Here is a 17363-nt window from a genome sequence, read left to right on the forward strand (position 1 = left end):
AAAGATGGTGAGGATTCCTTTCCTCTAGTCTGGCTTTTTAATTAAATATAGGGAGGTGGAATGTTTGGGATGGTTGGTCTCAATTAAATCTCCCCAAAAATATGAATGTGTGGGATAGTTGGTCCAAACTGATAGTGATTAATTCTATAAATTGAAATGGAATGTGGTTTTTTTGGGAACATGAAATAAAATGGCAAAGGTAGTAAAATTATTTTGTGTGGTGCTAATAATAAAAATTTCATTGGTAGTGGCCAATTATTATTATCATCACAATCTTCATCAAATAACAATAATTCTGGTTGGCTTAAACATCACACACTAAAGCTAGATTTATAGGCTTAAAATGTTAAATAGTCAAAGTTGACTTATTTTTTCTTAGCTTAATTTTTCCCTTATTTGGTGATGTTTAAGGGTGGTCCAATAATCTCATCAAGACCACATGCTCCGATGAGAATCGTTATAGTTGTTTGGTGGAGATTGTGACGATAGTGGTTGTTACAGTTGTGAAATTAGATATTGTGGTTATTGTCGATGTCTTTATTTATTGTAATTGAACTTTGTTCTTAAAATTCAAAATAAATAATCTATTATTCTTTGAGCATATTTGAAGATTATTATTATAGTTTTTTTTTCCTTCATTAGATTGTAAAAAATATGATGAATGTGATTGCAATGACACTATAGAACTATTGTATTGTGGTTGTGCTTAACGAACACATTTGATAACCTTATATATTCCATTTGTTGGTATATGTTTGGTCCAAATTATAGATGCCATTAAATTTTGAATTTGAGTTCTTCCTACTTATAATTTTGAAAGCTTTTAGATCGAACTACTTAAACATCACACACTAAGTCTTGATTGCTAGAGTAAAAGTGTCAAAGTCAAAGTTGACTTACCTATTTCAAACTCTCTTTTTTTATGTGTGATATTTCAGAGTAGTGGCTTTTGATGGCATTAAAGAAAGGTTGACACTCCCATCTATCTTGCCGCTTTCATGACAGATTTTGGATAAGTCAAAGATTTTAATTTAAAATAAAATTGTTAAGATTTTTATAAACATAAAAAATATTGTTTACATTGTAATTTTTGAATTTGAATTTCAATATCCATTTAAAATAAAATCATTTAATATTTTTGAATTTCTAATCTTAGCAATATGGCCTCCTCTGATCTAGTGTGAGTACTTGTTCTAGTGGTTAAGTCTACTCATAGCCTTGTTATGAATAGAAATTCAAACTTGTAATTTTTCTGAAAACTTCAATTGAAAGCAAGAGTCTAGTCTTTGTATGTTTCTAACAATGGGTAATAACATATAAAGACTAGACTCTTGCTTTGAGTTCAAGTTTTCAATTTAAACTAACTTTGGGTCAATATGATCATACGATATCATGTAAATACTATATCAAGATTTAAATATCATAATTCCCCTAAGGAAATAGAACTACAACACAATGGAAGAAAGACACATAAGAGGTACAAAGAAGATTCTTTTTGGACCACCATCATGGAGACAAATAGAAGTGGTTCGCAGATCCAAGCAAAAAACACAAGGATACTAGTACGAACAATAACACATGTACAACATAGAATATAACAACGTATAGGAGCATTGAGATACATATAGAAGAATGCTACAATATTTTGATTCTTTTATCACCTTGCACCGATGGAGCAACAAAGGTTGTCTAAAGAAATCTAAACAAACATATAGAAAACAAAATATAGGGGAAGCACATCGCAATAGGCAATCACACAAAAAGTTACTATGTTATAGCACTCATTTCAAGTGCAGTTCCCTCCTCTCCTATCTTAGTAAGTAGTATATAGATAAGGTGGAAACTTTTCACAAGGAGAAATGTCTAACACAGTAGGAACAATAGCTTAGTCTAAAAAAGGACCCTCTTGAGAGTCACTATGCTCCAGATCATATGTAAACGTAAGCTATGTAGAAAGCATGTTAGGAAAATCAACATCAAGATCAATAAGATCATGCTCATCATCATCTAAAGTGTCATCTTCATCAATATAAATAGAAATTTAATTCAAAATATGAATATCACATTTATCCATCTCATTAGTATTATTGACTTCCTTTATAAACATAAGTTGATAAGAATCGTGAATACAATCTTGAGCATGAGCCTGGTGATTCTTTCAACATTGACAAGCATGTCAGTTACATTTAGTCTTACCAAAAAATTGCTGAGAAGAGGAAGGATCAATAACCATATGTTACTTACCATCCTTAGTGTAAGGAAACTCAGGTGCAGAAACAACTTCCTACACTAATCTCATAAGGAAAGTATGATGCAAATCCTATTAAAAACTTCTACACTTACAGATTCAAAATCATGTAAACAACAATATTGCAGCCAACCATGCATATAGAAAATAGACAGTGAAAGGAACACATAACACAAGAATTTGCCAGTGGGGAAAAACCTTTCGGTAAAAAAACCCCACTCCTTCAGAACCTGCACAATGTATTATCTTCAACACGAGGTTACAATACACTTGCAATGCAAGTTCAACATCAACAACAGAAGACACCAGTAGCTACTCGTAGTACCAACAATACACCCTTTTTCGCATCTCTTCGCAATCCTAAAAATGCTTATAACATGCGCTTCACTTTAGGGCTACTCCCAAAAGGTAAACCATATTAGGGTTTTACTATTCTTCGAGAAAATAGGAACCTATTGGGGTAGAGTGTACAGTACTCAAATATCTTAGTTGCCACATGTCTTCACCTGTCATTGAATCTTCCTAACATAGCTCTTACGTGTCATAGGAATCCGTCATAACTGTTTTAGTCATGATCTCCTTACACACAATTCAAGATGTCGACACATCAACATTAGTTGCAAGAAATAAATTTTAGAAAACAAATAATAAGAATAGGAATTATACAAGGTTGAGACACCTTATTCCTAACACTTAGACGGGTTAATAGGAGGAACAACAAGAAGTTGAAAACTGGAAGGAGGAACCACACTAGAAGTATCGATAGATACAGAGGTAGTTGACCATTAGACATATAATAAGAAGAAGAAATAGGTGTAGAAGGTGTAAGGAAAAGACCATGAGAGGTATCCCTAGGCATACTCAACGCAACAATCTTTTGACATTGAGCTTGATAAGATTAGAAAAGATAATTAGGACACGTAGGAGGTGTAGTAGGAATTGAAGGTGAAAATAAATCAAGAGTAGCACAATGTCAAGACCTAGAAGGGTGATAAAGTTTATTATTGATCATAGTAATCTCACCATCATAAATGAATTTAATACATTGATGAATAGAAGAAGCAATGGCCTACATGGAAGTCAACCAAGATAAACCAAGATTCACTTGGAATAAATCAAAAGCAGGAAAGACAACATGAAAGTTATTATTCACCACTTTACCATGTAACTCAATAGGAAAAGAAATGGAACCTTGAGAAGGGTACTGGAAACCATTACAAGTGTGAATCCAAGTATCAGTTGAACCATAAAAGTCATGATGTATTTTCTTAGCATATAAATGTTACCCAATGATAACAATAACCATAGAAGTAGGATCAACAAGACTATCATAAGAAGAATACTTAGCAATCAGAGTAGCAATGTAAAGATGACCATCTAGAGCCTTGAAAGTATCAAAATCAGTAAATGAAATAACAAGGGCTCTAGTACACTTATGGTTAGGTTTAGGTTTAGGTTGATCATTAGATGTAGATGGAACTTTCTACTTAGGTGGAGGTTGAACTACATGTTCCATAATGTTAATAGTACAACTGTTTCTCTTCCTGTAAAGTATCACAAGAAATATCTAAAGCAAGAGAAGAAGGAGGAGGAGGTTGAACAATGGTATTAGTAGTGTATTGAGGTAAATGATTAGTATAAATTTGAATATTTTGATTAGGAGGTGCCACAAATTTATTTTTATTATCACGACTCTCATCAGATAAAGCATTAAAATCAATCAAATCATGCATCTTATGTTTCAAGGTATAACACACCTCTGTATTATGGCCATATTGACAATGATATTTATAAAAGGCTTTAGAGTCAAAGTGTGGACTTGATGAAGTAGAAGGAAGAAGTGGTTTAACATGAGGAGCTATAATAATATTTGCACTAACTAACCTTCCCATAATAGAATGTAAATATTTAGAAAGAGGATTAAACTTACGATTCATCCAAAAAATAAAGGAAGAGGAAAGACACCTCGAGATGTAGCTACTACTTGTTCATCTATTGTATTTGTGGCTTTTCTAATCTTGACATAATTGTTAGATTTTTGGAATTTGTTATGATTAGGTGTGACATCATTATTAGCAATACACATAGGATCCATTGGAGTGGTTCTCTCAAATTGACTCACTTGTAATTGATAATAATGAAGCACTGCAAAAAGGTGTGAGAAGGAAGTAACTTAGTAAGCATAATCTTATCTCTAATATCTTTTGTAAATTCAAAAATAAACATGTGTTGAATATCAAGACCAGGAACATGATAAGAAATTTGAGCATGAAAGTAATTGAATCTACCAATAAAATTAGTGATTTTCTCCTTAGTACCTTGTTTACAATGCATCAAATCAAACAAAGACATAGAAGGACCAATGTTATTCTAAAATTGTTGGATAAAGACATTAGAATAGTCTATGAAAGGAATCAATAGAATAAGGTGGCAAAGAGCAATACCATTGCAAATATTTGTTGTACAAGGTATGAGAATACAACTTAGCTAAAATCACATCATCATGAGAAGAGTCATTACATAGAACTTGGAAAGTCTTAAGATGAGTCATTGAGTCACCTTTACCATTATAAGTTTCAATGAGGCATATCATCTCATCGAGAAGAAATAGTTCAAATAATGTCAAAAGACAAAGGACTACCCATATCACATGTAGACACATTAAACTTAGATTGAGTAAAGAAAGGAAGTTATTGTAGAGAAGAAACAATTGAGCAAGTCTAATGATAGTGGAATCATTAGAGAAAATAGGTGGCACAAGCACATTCCATACACTAAGAAAAGTGTATGAATTAGTTGGAATAGAAGGTTCTATAGGTGGAACACTAGGAACCATAGTAGAAGTGTTAAAATAAGTGAAAGGAACATTGGTGTATGAAGGTTGTGAAGTGGGAAATGCAGTACATAGAATAGTCATAGGCAAAGAAGGAATATGAAGACTACCATTACGAGGATTAGATAGTTGAATAGAATTAGTCATGCAATAGGAGATATATAAGAAGAAATGCTAGAGGTAGGTGTAGAAATAGGTAAGGTAGTCTCAAGAGTAGTGATAGGTGGAGCCATTCCTATTTCAAATGCAACTTGAGCCAAAGGTTTAACATAAATATAGACAAGGTGAGTAAGACTGCGTAAAATTTTAACACCATGTTTATCATGCAGATCACTTTCTTAAGAGAATCAAAACTAATAATAATACCAATATTTTGATTCTCTGAAAGAAGCTAATCATGCATTTCATTAATCTCTAAAGTAAGCTTATAAACTTGTTTAGGAGGAACCCTTAAAGCCTCATCCTCATCACAGGATGAGTGAGAAGAGTCATGCTCCATAGAAGTACTAGGATCATGAGAAACTATAGGATCACTAAGGTTCATAAAGAGAGGAGAAGAGGAATCTAGATCAAATGAAGCCACAAGTCTACAAATTCTACCAATGAGAATACTATAAGTAGGACTTAAGGTAATAAAACTCAAATACCAAACAAGGGAAATAGACACAAAAGAAATCTAACCTTATGAAATGAATGCAATAAAAAAGAACAAATCTAATAAATATATAAAACATGCATAGATAGATCATAAACAATACAGTGAAATTCAAAGATCTAACCTTTAAGAAGGGATTCAACACCAAATCAAAAAAGGAAATGTCGTAAGTTGGGTTCACCAAAGATGATAAGGGGGAAATGTGAATCAAGGATATAAAACACTAAGTTCATCACATAACCATACTTACACAACTCAAAGAGGGAGAGAAGGAGATTTATCCTTTTAATCCCAATTATAAAGGACTAGATCTATAAATATTAGTACTAAGTGAGTGAGAAAGGAGCACCGGTACAAGCTAGTTCTAGTTGGGTAGAACATGGGAAAAGATGCAAAAGTCATTGAGATCCCTATGAGATAATAAAAGCCAGAGCTAGATATGTAAATAAAATTAGTAGATATATTAAAATGAAAATGAAGGTAGATGACAAACCTTTTTAGATATGATTTTATGCTTGTTGTGTTGCTCAAAACAAATAAATAACCTTAGATCTAGATCTAAAATGCTGAAATCTATGAAACCCAAAAATTGTTTGGTGATTTGATAGGGGTGACTTTTTTGGACAAGAGTAATGTTAGGACACCCTAAATTCAAGAGTGACCTACTTTGGCCCTATAGAATTGTATGTGACATTGATTCAAATTTTGTAGTTATGAAGAAAGCCAAAAAAAGTATCCAAATCCACAACTTGTTAGCCAATCTGAGATTTACAACTTGCAATAAAAAGGGTTTTTGTTGTTGACGACAGTTTTCCATGGCCAAACCCCAATTTATGAATTAACCTTGAATTGAAATAATTGAAATGAAGAAATGTAAAGTAAATATGTGAATCCACCTTACAATAGTAGGATCTCTTGAATTACATGCAATGTGTTTACTTCACCAATTGATTTGGATAAAAAAGATGAAGATAAATATATGTACAATATGTGAAAAGGATCTCGAATGGATTGAAGGAGATATTGAAAATAAACTCCTTCGATTTCTTGAATGCTAAAATCATTGACCTTTAATGGAGGAATTTCTTGGAGGACGCTTCAAGACTTAAATGCTTGAAAGCTTGAATGCTTGAGTATTTGAGCACAAGTATAAGTGATTGAGATTTCTTGATATTTTGAATGCAAAGTTATGTGAAAATGAGGAAATGTAAGGGTTTATAAAGGGCTTAGATTTGACTAACTCCCATAGGTTTCCCCACCTAGGAATTAACACCTCAAAGCTACCCAGATATGGGACCCAAGTAGAGGACCCAAAATAGGGCCCAAAGAGGGATGCACTACATCCTTGATTAGCCCATTAGGGGCACACTGCATCCCTATCAACTAGGGGCCAAAACCATTGAGATTCCCTTAGGATCCCAAAATAGGTCCCAGATACCAAAAATTGGGTAGAGAGTCTAGGATATAGTCGTTTCAGTATGGATAAGAGATTTTGAGTGATTGGATGAGGGAAAGGGAGGACCTAAGTGCTTAGAACCTAACTCAATATTTACACCGTAAAAAATGAGAGCTTTAAAGAGGATCAATTAGGTCTCACCCCAATTCTGCCTAGAAGAAAGAAGAAGAAAAGAGAAGAAAAGAGAAGAAAAGAGGAGAGATGAAAAGAGATGGTGATCTCACATTAAATAGGTGCTAAACCTTCATTAAATTAGAGTGTTTCCAATTTAAGATGACACCGTTTCATTTGAAGAAACTTTACATGTTGAAAAATAAAAGAATATTGAAAGGTTTGGTAGATAAAAGGAGGCTTCTTCACTAGACAATTCTTTCCATCACTTCAAAGAAACTCAATGAAGGCTAATTTATCTTTCAAATTTTCTCAATCATCTACTAATTTGTTCTGTAAATAAAAAGGTTCAAATTAAAAAATTATTTAGTATTTATTATTTATGCGTAGTCTATGGTGTTGATTTATGGAGGAGTAAACTAGATACTAAGAGGTAGGGTGAATCAGGATCTATAACAATTTATACATTTTCACAGATTCATCCACGCCCAATAATAACTTATGCATGTAATAAAATAAATGTATATTTGTTGTAACATATAAATCAAATCAATCACATGCATGAAAGTAATAACACAAAACATAGTATTTGTTACCCATAACCCTCCAAGATGAAGGTAAAACTAGGGTGGGGATGACACCCACAAATCTTCACTACTGCAACAATAAAGTTAACCAATTAAGGTTACGATGTTTGAACATAACATATGATCTACCTTGTGAGGAGTCTATCTTGTTAAAGACTTAAGAAGTTGTTAGGTTCCACCTTGCTAGAGGATTTGACACTTACAACTAAGTAAGGACTCTGTTAGGAGATTTACAAAGATCTGTTAAGACCACTATGTTAAGAGATTTACCCTGATTCAAATCTGTTAAAATTGACCCAGTACCTGACTCATGATTTTTTCGAGTCTTCTCCTTACTAATTGATCCTCTCCTCTAATTTGATAATTCTTGTCTTTCCCTTTCACCTTCACTACTTATGGATATGTCAGTTGTTTTGTTAGACGATAATAGAACATTTGAATGACTTCTGATATTCTCCTCTCTAATCTTTATGTGCATGCACGCGATCAATTTCTCAACTCTCACACACTCATGATCTAGGTTAAGATAATTTCTATATAAATATTCTGTGAAGAGTCTTCTAGATGATTCCATGTTTTGCCTCTTCATCCTCATCATTGAACAAACACATGGGGATATGTGATCCATGTCATGTAAATGTTTTGTAATGACCTCTTCAAAACTTAAATAATCCTTCTAAGTTGGCTTGATAGTCATTTTTCCTAAAACTCTGTTCCATTTTTGACTTTTGGGTAAACTTTGTGTTACTTGGCCTCTACTATTACTGGTGCTTGGCATTGTTGTTGCTCAGCCTTTATTAAATTTTTGATGCTCAACACATACTATATCACTTGGTCACTAATGACTTGCTCGATCATTGAATAAGCTTGGTCCATTTTGAAAATTTCTCTGTGACCATACTTTACTCAGCTTCTATAGAATTACTCGATGCATACTATCTTATGTACATGACTCAACCTATGTAGAGTAGCTCGGTCACAGTGATGATTCTCTAACATTGTCTTGTAAATGACTAAGTGATTGACACTAATAGATAACAATGGTTAGAGATACCAACAATCTCCCCCTTTGATATTAGTGGAAAACATACATTGTCATATTTACACTTTTTCATATCAATACAAAAATAAATGAGCTCTCCCCATAAGTCTTATGACTTGTGAAAAATGAATACAAAAATTCATTATAGCCTTTATTCAATACCTATACATGATACTCCTTATATATACATTTCTCTGCATACATACCATTTCCACTTGTATACATTTCCCCCTTATTTTTTTACTCTTGATGTCACTGCTTGGGTTGAAAGAGTTGAAGTAATCCATATGTTTCAATGAATTCCCTGTGAACTCTGGTAATCATGGCCAGTGCATGATTCCATGTGGTTCTTGCTACCTCCAAAGTTTGATTATACAATCATAGTCTTGTAGCTAAATCTGTTGGACTCTCAACCACTGATAAGTTTTGATCTTTTGAGATAAGATCCTGGGTTTTTTTTAGTTCTCTCTGGATGACCTCCAAATGAGGTATCAACATTGCCTGAATTGAGATCAATTTGGATCTCATGGAACTGTCAGCTACCTCAAGTTCAACTATTTTACCTTGAGCATTTAGTAAGATATTGTAATGATCTATGCTAGATCCTATTGACTTTGAGATAGTACTATTGGATGCCTTCATCTCAACCTAAGTCCTATCTACCTGTGCCTAAATAATATCTATGAATCTTGTCACATCTGACAAAATTGTGTACACCTATTGTATCCTCTGTATAAGATTCATCATTATATGTGCTTTATCTTGTAATAGAACTTTCTTCTTAGCTATAGTTATGAAATTTTTTTCCATAACCTTGGTCTTAACTCTTCTTGTTGTTCAATCCATCAACTTATCAATGGTTCTAAAATTTTCTACACTAACTTGATCAATGATATGTACAAGTTGATCAATGATTGGTGTCTCTTATTCTACATTTTGTATGTCAAAAGCTTCAACAAAATATGTTTGACATCTTGTAATGTTTGTTGCTTCTTTAGCTCTCTCTTAAGCTCTTCTTGTCTCTTTTTCTTTTTCAAAATTGCTTGTAGCAAAAATTTTTGCTGCAAGGTGAGATTTTCCAGATCAAATTGTGGCATCTCAATATGTTCATCTAGACTAACTTAATTATTTGGTGAAATGTCCTTTATTTCTTTTCTCTTCCTTTTTAATGAAGGGGTGTTGCTACTTGAAAATGCCTTAGGAGTAGGTGAGGAGGTATGAACACTCGGTCTTACTTGAGCATCTATGCTTGAGACAACAATAATAGCACTTGGTTCAACCTTATTTGATTGTTTATTTCCCTCAATTTGAGGTGCTAAAACAATATTACCATTTTTATCTTCATCATCTTCTTCTTCATTGGTAAGCCTTGACTACTTGGCCTCTAGAGTATCAGGGGAGTCAACATGTATAGGGGACATGCTGTCTTGTGGACTTGGCACACCTGAGCTTTCTCCACTGTTGTGCTCATCATCAATATTCACAATTTCTACCTTCTTTGTTGTAAGCCCAAAAATGCTTTTCCACAATAATTCACTCTATTACTATACAACTTCCTCTTTATTTTGTAGTATAAAAAAAATTCTATTTTAGGAACAAATATGCTCATATGTTGTTTAAAAAATGTATCCTTTTGTTCTTGAGTCAAATTAGGCATAACTCTGACTAGTGTGTATCTTCTTCTCTATTGCACTAGGAGCTAGTTTTTTATTTGCAATCATTTCTACCATGGCTTCCTCAACTTTATTTTTATCATCATTATCTATTGTATCATATTTCACATGTTTGAAACTAGATAAACCTATAGATCTTTTTAGGCTATCACATACCTCTTCAATAGTTTTGATATGCCTAATAGGTGGTCCTCTAACCAATCTCCTTATCCTGGTTTGAGGTTCACTTGACTCAGTAGTCTCTACTACTTTTTGCTTTATAGACTACTCGTCAATAGCAGCTGCCCTGGTCCTTGGCTTAGTTGGTGGTGGAGGTGTTTTTGTCTTCTTCTTCTTTGATCTTTGAGCCTTCTTGCTTGGTGGCATGACAATGACAAGCGCTTTACCCTTGTCTGTTTCTTCCTCTTCTACTTCTTCTTCCTCATCACCACTGTCTTGTTCTTCATCTTCACCAAGACCTTGAGTTAATTGCAATGGTTCTTTACCCTTGTCTAGGGTGCCTAATTTTTCTTCTAGGTCTTTGATCATCTTCTTTCTTTTCTTCTCTTTGGAAGCTATCTTGATGTTCACTGTTATTCTTGAATTTTTTTCTTCATATCTCTTAAATGGTTCTACCTCTTGACATCTATCTCTTCTTTTAGTAATGCATCAATTTTTGCACTAACATCATCACTCTCTATCTCATATCCAAAACTTTGTAGCCATGCCTTCCTTGTCTTTACTGCTTGCACAAATGTGTTGTCTATATCAACAAGAAAACATATGTCACCATAGTATTTTGTGACCAATTCCCCTGGAATTCTCATTCTTCTTTTCATTCTAAAATTGAATTCATCAAAATATGTATTCATTGCATTATCAAAATTGTTTCCCAATTGAGTAGTAAACTCATTGATCTATCTTGTTATAGATTTGTCTTCTTCCCATACAACATTTCCTATGCCATGAAAATACTTCTGAATATAAAAGAACATATAAATGATTAGGGAACCAAACTTACACATTGAATTATTTTCCTTGCTAATTGATTATAGGTTTTCTTCTAGTTGTAAAATTTGCATCTCAACAAGATCATATTCATGATCTTTCATCACAATCTTCCACGCTTGATCCATAGTCATACATGACATGCTATTCAATCTGCTCAATTGATAGAATTTGTGAGCAATGACTCTCACTAAAAATTCTACGAGTGGATTAAAAATGCTTGTAATGAATAGACCTAATCCATTCCACTCATTTCCTATATTAGCCTTGACTTCTCCTCAACTCAAGCATTGCATGGTTTTCTTCCTATCTAGGATTGGATAACCAGTAACCCTCTGCATCATCATCTTCATGATTTCAACTGGTCCAACTTGTAGCCAATACTTCATGTCATGTATTCTACTTAAAAAAAATTTGATCCATTCTATTTTGAAATTTTTTGAAAATTCTAGGACTAAAGTTAACCCTTTCCTTTCAACAATCTAAAACTCATTCTTTAGAGTTCCTTCATCACACAACTTCTCATAAGCTTCCTGATCTCATAGTCTCCTACTTCTCCAATTTTGCACATGTAGCAATTTTTGACATCGTGAATCATGATGACTTTAGGTGGCATCGATGATAATGCACCCATTGAGTCTCCTTTAACAAAAAATTCTATAATAGCACAAAATTTAGGTGGAGGATAGATGTCACTTATCACCAATTGAACTTTACTAACTTTTTAGCTTATTGCAGCAGTCGATGAAGCTACCATGATTGTAACTAGGGTTTGATGTATTTTCTTATCTAGATACTCGACACTCATTCATGCTCTTTGTTCAAACTTCTTTTTTAATTCTCTCCTTGAAATCTCTGTTAGTTTCTTTGAAATTGATTAATCACTTGATTACTTAGTCGCTCTTCAAAAATCTAGATGCAAGGTATGAAGTAATGTATTCAAAATCTGTTATATACCCCATCTTTTGATCAATTAGGTTTACCATAAATGTTGTGTCTTTTGGTTGAGTGGAAGCCAACTAGCACAATAGCTTAGTCTCTTCAATAGCCTCTGGTCTCCATTGGAGTGCTTGGTCCATGTTACAATCCTCGATCAACACAAACAATATTCTGATACTTGACAACCTTTCACAAAATTTGTTCTCATGCACCTTATATATGCAGATATAAACTTTTGGCACACATTTATGTAAGGAACTGATGTATGATATCTCATTTAGGCATTCAGTTCCATACATACCTCTTTTGCTTAGTTAGAGATGATATGATCACCTTCTCCATTGGATTGGGCGGTTTCAGTTCCATTAGCTCTACTATTTCCATATTTTATTTTCTTTTTCCATTTCTAGTTCATTTCACTCTCACTTGCTCAATATCCACTTTTCCTTTTCCTTTGTCCTTTGCCTGATTTTCTACATATGCTTGAGTTCTGCAATTCTTGCTTTGATGTCCAAACTTGTGACATTTGGAACATGCATTGTTTGTTGATCTCAGATTGGTTTTGACAAGTGAGTGTCATCACACTTAAGCCATTTGCTTAGTTCATGTCAAACTAGTAATACATGTTGAGCACAACATCTAAATATTAGACCATGCCAAGTTGCAATGAGTGCCGAGTCACTCATATGTTGAGTCACTCAAGTGCCGAGCATATTGACCATGCTGAGTGATTCAGGAGATGAGTAAACACTAGATGCTGAGTAATGTAGGTGTCGAGTCATAGTATATAGAACAGTGCATGTCGAGCATCAAAGACTTCATATGTCGAGTAAGATAATTTTGACATATTTGTTTGTAATGGCACAAACAACTATGTAAACTATTTTTGAGCTGACTTAAGATTATATTTTGATATTTTGGAGATAAGGACAAATCTCTATTTGGATTCCCTATGCAATTACATGCAACCAATCAAAAAATGGGAAGGATTAAGTAGCAAAATGGATGAATCTCAACCGTAGATACATACCTAACCCTAAGCCACCAAAGTCTTCTTAAGGAGGACGAAACCCTAAACTCTTTATGGATAGAGGAGAGAATGGTATGGAATGTTTAATGAATTGAAGGAGTGAACAAGTTTTTTGCAAGTAGAGCATTCAAGGTGAATTAGAAGTTATGAAGAAAGAGTGAATTGTAGAATTAGTTAGAGAAGAACAAAGGATAGAGAAAAGGATACAACATTGAGACATCTGATAAAAAAGGATCAAGAAGACATTGTTTAGAGGTGATCAGTTATCAGGCAAGCAAGTGCCAACTCTGAGATCTATGCTGAGACATTTTAACGGGTGATTTCAATCAAATCTCTTAATAGAGTAGTCCTAACAAGCTGTATAAAATCTTTTAACAAGGTGCTTACTTAGTTGTAAGTTGAAGTCCTCTAACAAGGCACACTTCTAACAGGGTGTTGAAATCGTCTAACAAGGTGAGACCTAATAGTCTTTGTAAGCCTTTAATAAGGCAGACCTCTCATAGGGTAGATCATTTTCATGGTCAAAACATTGTAACCTTCATTGGATACACTTTATTACTGTAGTAGTGAAGATTTGTGGGTGTCATCCCCACCCCAGTTTTACCTTCTCACTTGGAGGGTTTCTAGGTAATCATATCTGGTGTTATGTGTGTGAATGCTTACATGGTTATATGATTTAGATGTATATGCTTTACATGTTATTCCATCTTATTCATTGAATGCATGTGATGAATATATGGTGAAATTTTTGTGGGTCTAAATTTAAACTACTGATTCACCCCCCCACCCCCTAAATTTTTACCTTTCCTATTTTAATTCCAACAATTAGTATCAGAGCCTTGTTCACTAAAAGAGAAGCTTTGCAACTTTGAGAAAAGATCTTGAAATGGAAGTCTACAAGTTGGAAAAGACTATTGAAAACCAAGAGATTGAAATACATCTCATATTACATCAACTGAATGAAGCAAGAGAAGAACTAAAGAAATCCTTGAAGAGAAGGAAAGCAATTACTATTGAGAAGAAATTAGAAGAAAAAGACACCACTATAGGACAACAAAAAGAAACAGGACAGATAGATTTATCTATACCTACAACACAAGAACAAGGTGCAAGCCAAGTCATAGTGATAAACCAAGGCATGCTTGAAGAGAAAGAACCAAAGGTGAAGGAACAAGTGGCCATCCAAGCACTAGTAGCCTTACCAACATCTGGCACTCCTTCCACACAAACTCTTTAGAAACCAAGCATAGATGCTACTCCATTGCAGATCTCAGTGCCAAGCCCAAGCTCATCAAAGGTTGATAAGGTAATACATTAAGGAGATATAAGCCTTGATGAAGAAATTGTTATTCCAAAGTATGATTATGATACTATGACTTTGGAACAAATAGGCATTTTACAACAATCCTTAGAAAGGAAAAAGCATCAAGAAATGCTTAGGAGAGAACATAGGTAGAAGAAAGCACTTCAAGATATTAAGGACATCTTTTTAGATGCATTTAGTCTACCAACTCCTGAAGAGACCAAGCCACTAATAGAACAACTGATAGATATAGTGGAGAAGGTAAGTAATGAAGACCTTGATACAAATGCAAAACCATTAGAATGGTTTGAAAAGAAGTTTCAAAATAAGGTAAATGAGAAAATATCTAGTGAGATAGCACTACAACAAGTTGTGTTGGCAACTAAGGTTGAGGATGTGAAGAAGGTACTTGAGAACATATTCTCATTGTACACAAAACTATGTAATCCTACACTCTTCACCCGAGAGACTAGAAGTCACATTCTAAGTCTGGAAAGTCAAATATCTACATCAGGTGCAAGACTACCTACAAATCCAGCTCAGAGTGAGAAGAATTTTAGGGCATTGCTTCAGACACATAGTTAGTTAGCTATCTTAATAGCAGATGAGGCTAACATTAGAGCCAAGCTGACAAGCATACAAGCTACCCTCACCCCACACATGAAGATAATGCACAAGGAGCTAGGCTATGCTAAAACTCTACTAAAGAAAAACCCCAATCTTTCTACTTTAGATGGTCTAGTACACCTTGCTACCAAGCTTGCAATCTAAATTAAGTCATTTGTTGTTGCATGTGATAACTGGGATGTAGCCCTCAAGATAATAATGGATGTTCATAAATCTTTTCTGGACAAACACACCATAGGTGTATAGCCCATTTGACATAAGTGTCAAAAAGGGGGAAAGAAAAATACTATGGGAGACAAATAAGAAAGGGGAGCATATAGCCAGCAGGGAGAATAAAATAGAGGAGAAAAGGGGGAGATATATATATATATTTGGGGGAGAAAGAGCAAAAAGGGAGAGATATCAGCCAAGGGAGCATATCAGATGAAAGAATATTAGTAACACAGTGCATTGAAGTCAAAGTGTATTAGTAGAGAGACATTTACTCAGAAAGGAGCACATGTTTTGGATACAAAATAGACATTAAATCAGGGGAAGTTATCAAAATTTGAGGTATCTAAGTTATTGCAAAATTTTGAAAATTTGAAATTTTGTATATAAGTCTAGTCATGGATATGTTATGATCGAGAGATTAAAGAATGATAATGTTGTAGATACTTAAAATTGTCCTAAACACTATATTAATTCATTTAATATTTCCTTTGACATTACAGTTAATTATTTACTAATTAATTATATTTGTCATATTCTTCTACTTATTTAATTAAATAGTTTCACTTTCCTAATGTATTTAAATTTAATTTAAATACTTCCATCCCTAATGTATTAAATTTATTTAATGCATAGTGCTCCATAAATCCCCTTTTAAACAAGGGGCGCTTGCACCAAAGTTCCTGCCTTTGTGTTTTCATGGTGATTGAAGCAGCCTTTGGTTAAAATTTAATGTATTTAATTTAATAATTATACCAAATGACTAATAATGAAAAAACTATAGGATTATAGTAGTAAGCTAAATTAAATAAAAAAATATAGTTAGTATATTATTATTAAATTTTATAACTACAATGATAAGGTGATAGTTTTTCAGATGCAAGATACTCCTTGACATGTATACAATAAGCTTTTCTTTTAAAATGATCCATTTAATTACAAGGTGAGTATTTAGCAACATAAAAAATGCAGGCAGCATAGAGCTATGGGACTGGTCACAGGTGAATGAATATAAAAAATCTTAACATGAAGTAACCATATGCAATACTCTTTGTTGGGCAGTTTCCATGGATGTGTGTTATTTGCTCTCTAATAAATAAAACAAAATGAAATATTTAGACTATCTCTTGTTACAGTAAGAGCCCGATTATGAATACCATTAATGAATAGACTTGTATATATGTAAGAATATGTATGCTGAACTTATTCATGATTTACATAAATATTTGTTTTACATCTAGTATTCTTGATAAGAAGTACAACTGAATAACATTTAGTTCATGTTCCAGCCCATGGAAAACCTTTCCAAATTAATCAACAAACCTTTCCAGCCAATTAATTGAGAAAACATATGCATCTTCAGCTGTAATTACAAAAACCAAGAGCACAATTAAATAAACAATTCTTTTTCCTCTCATTAATTTACTCAAAAACATAAGCAATAACAGTCTTAGGCAAGAGCCTAACATAAAGGTAAATTTTAAGCTCCTTATCTCAGAGGCCTTGGGTTCAAGTGTTGAAATATACCCGTTCTCTTATCTACTAAAGTATGCAGATCTGATGAAGTGTTAGTATAAGAAAAGCCCACTCTTGCTGGTGATTCCAAGAACAATCTATTGGGCAGTGCAAAAAAAGTAATCCAGTAAACATGATTGGAAACAT

Source organism: Cupressus sempervirens, chromosome 3 (assembly GCF_028749045.1).
Source record: "Cupressus sempervirens isolate cs-2001-9-10 chromosome 3, ASM2874904v1, whole genome shotgun sequence".
In the NCBI taxonomy this organism is placed as follows: Eukaryota; Viridiplantae; Streptophyta; class Pinopsida; order Cupressales; family Cupressaceae; genus Cupressus; species Cupressus sempervirens.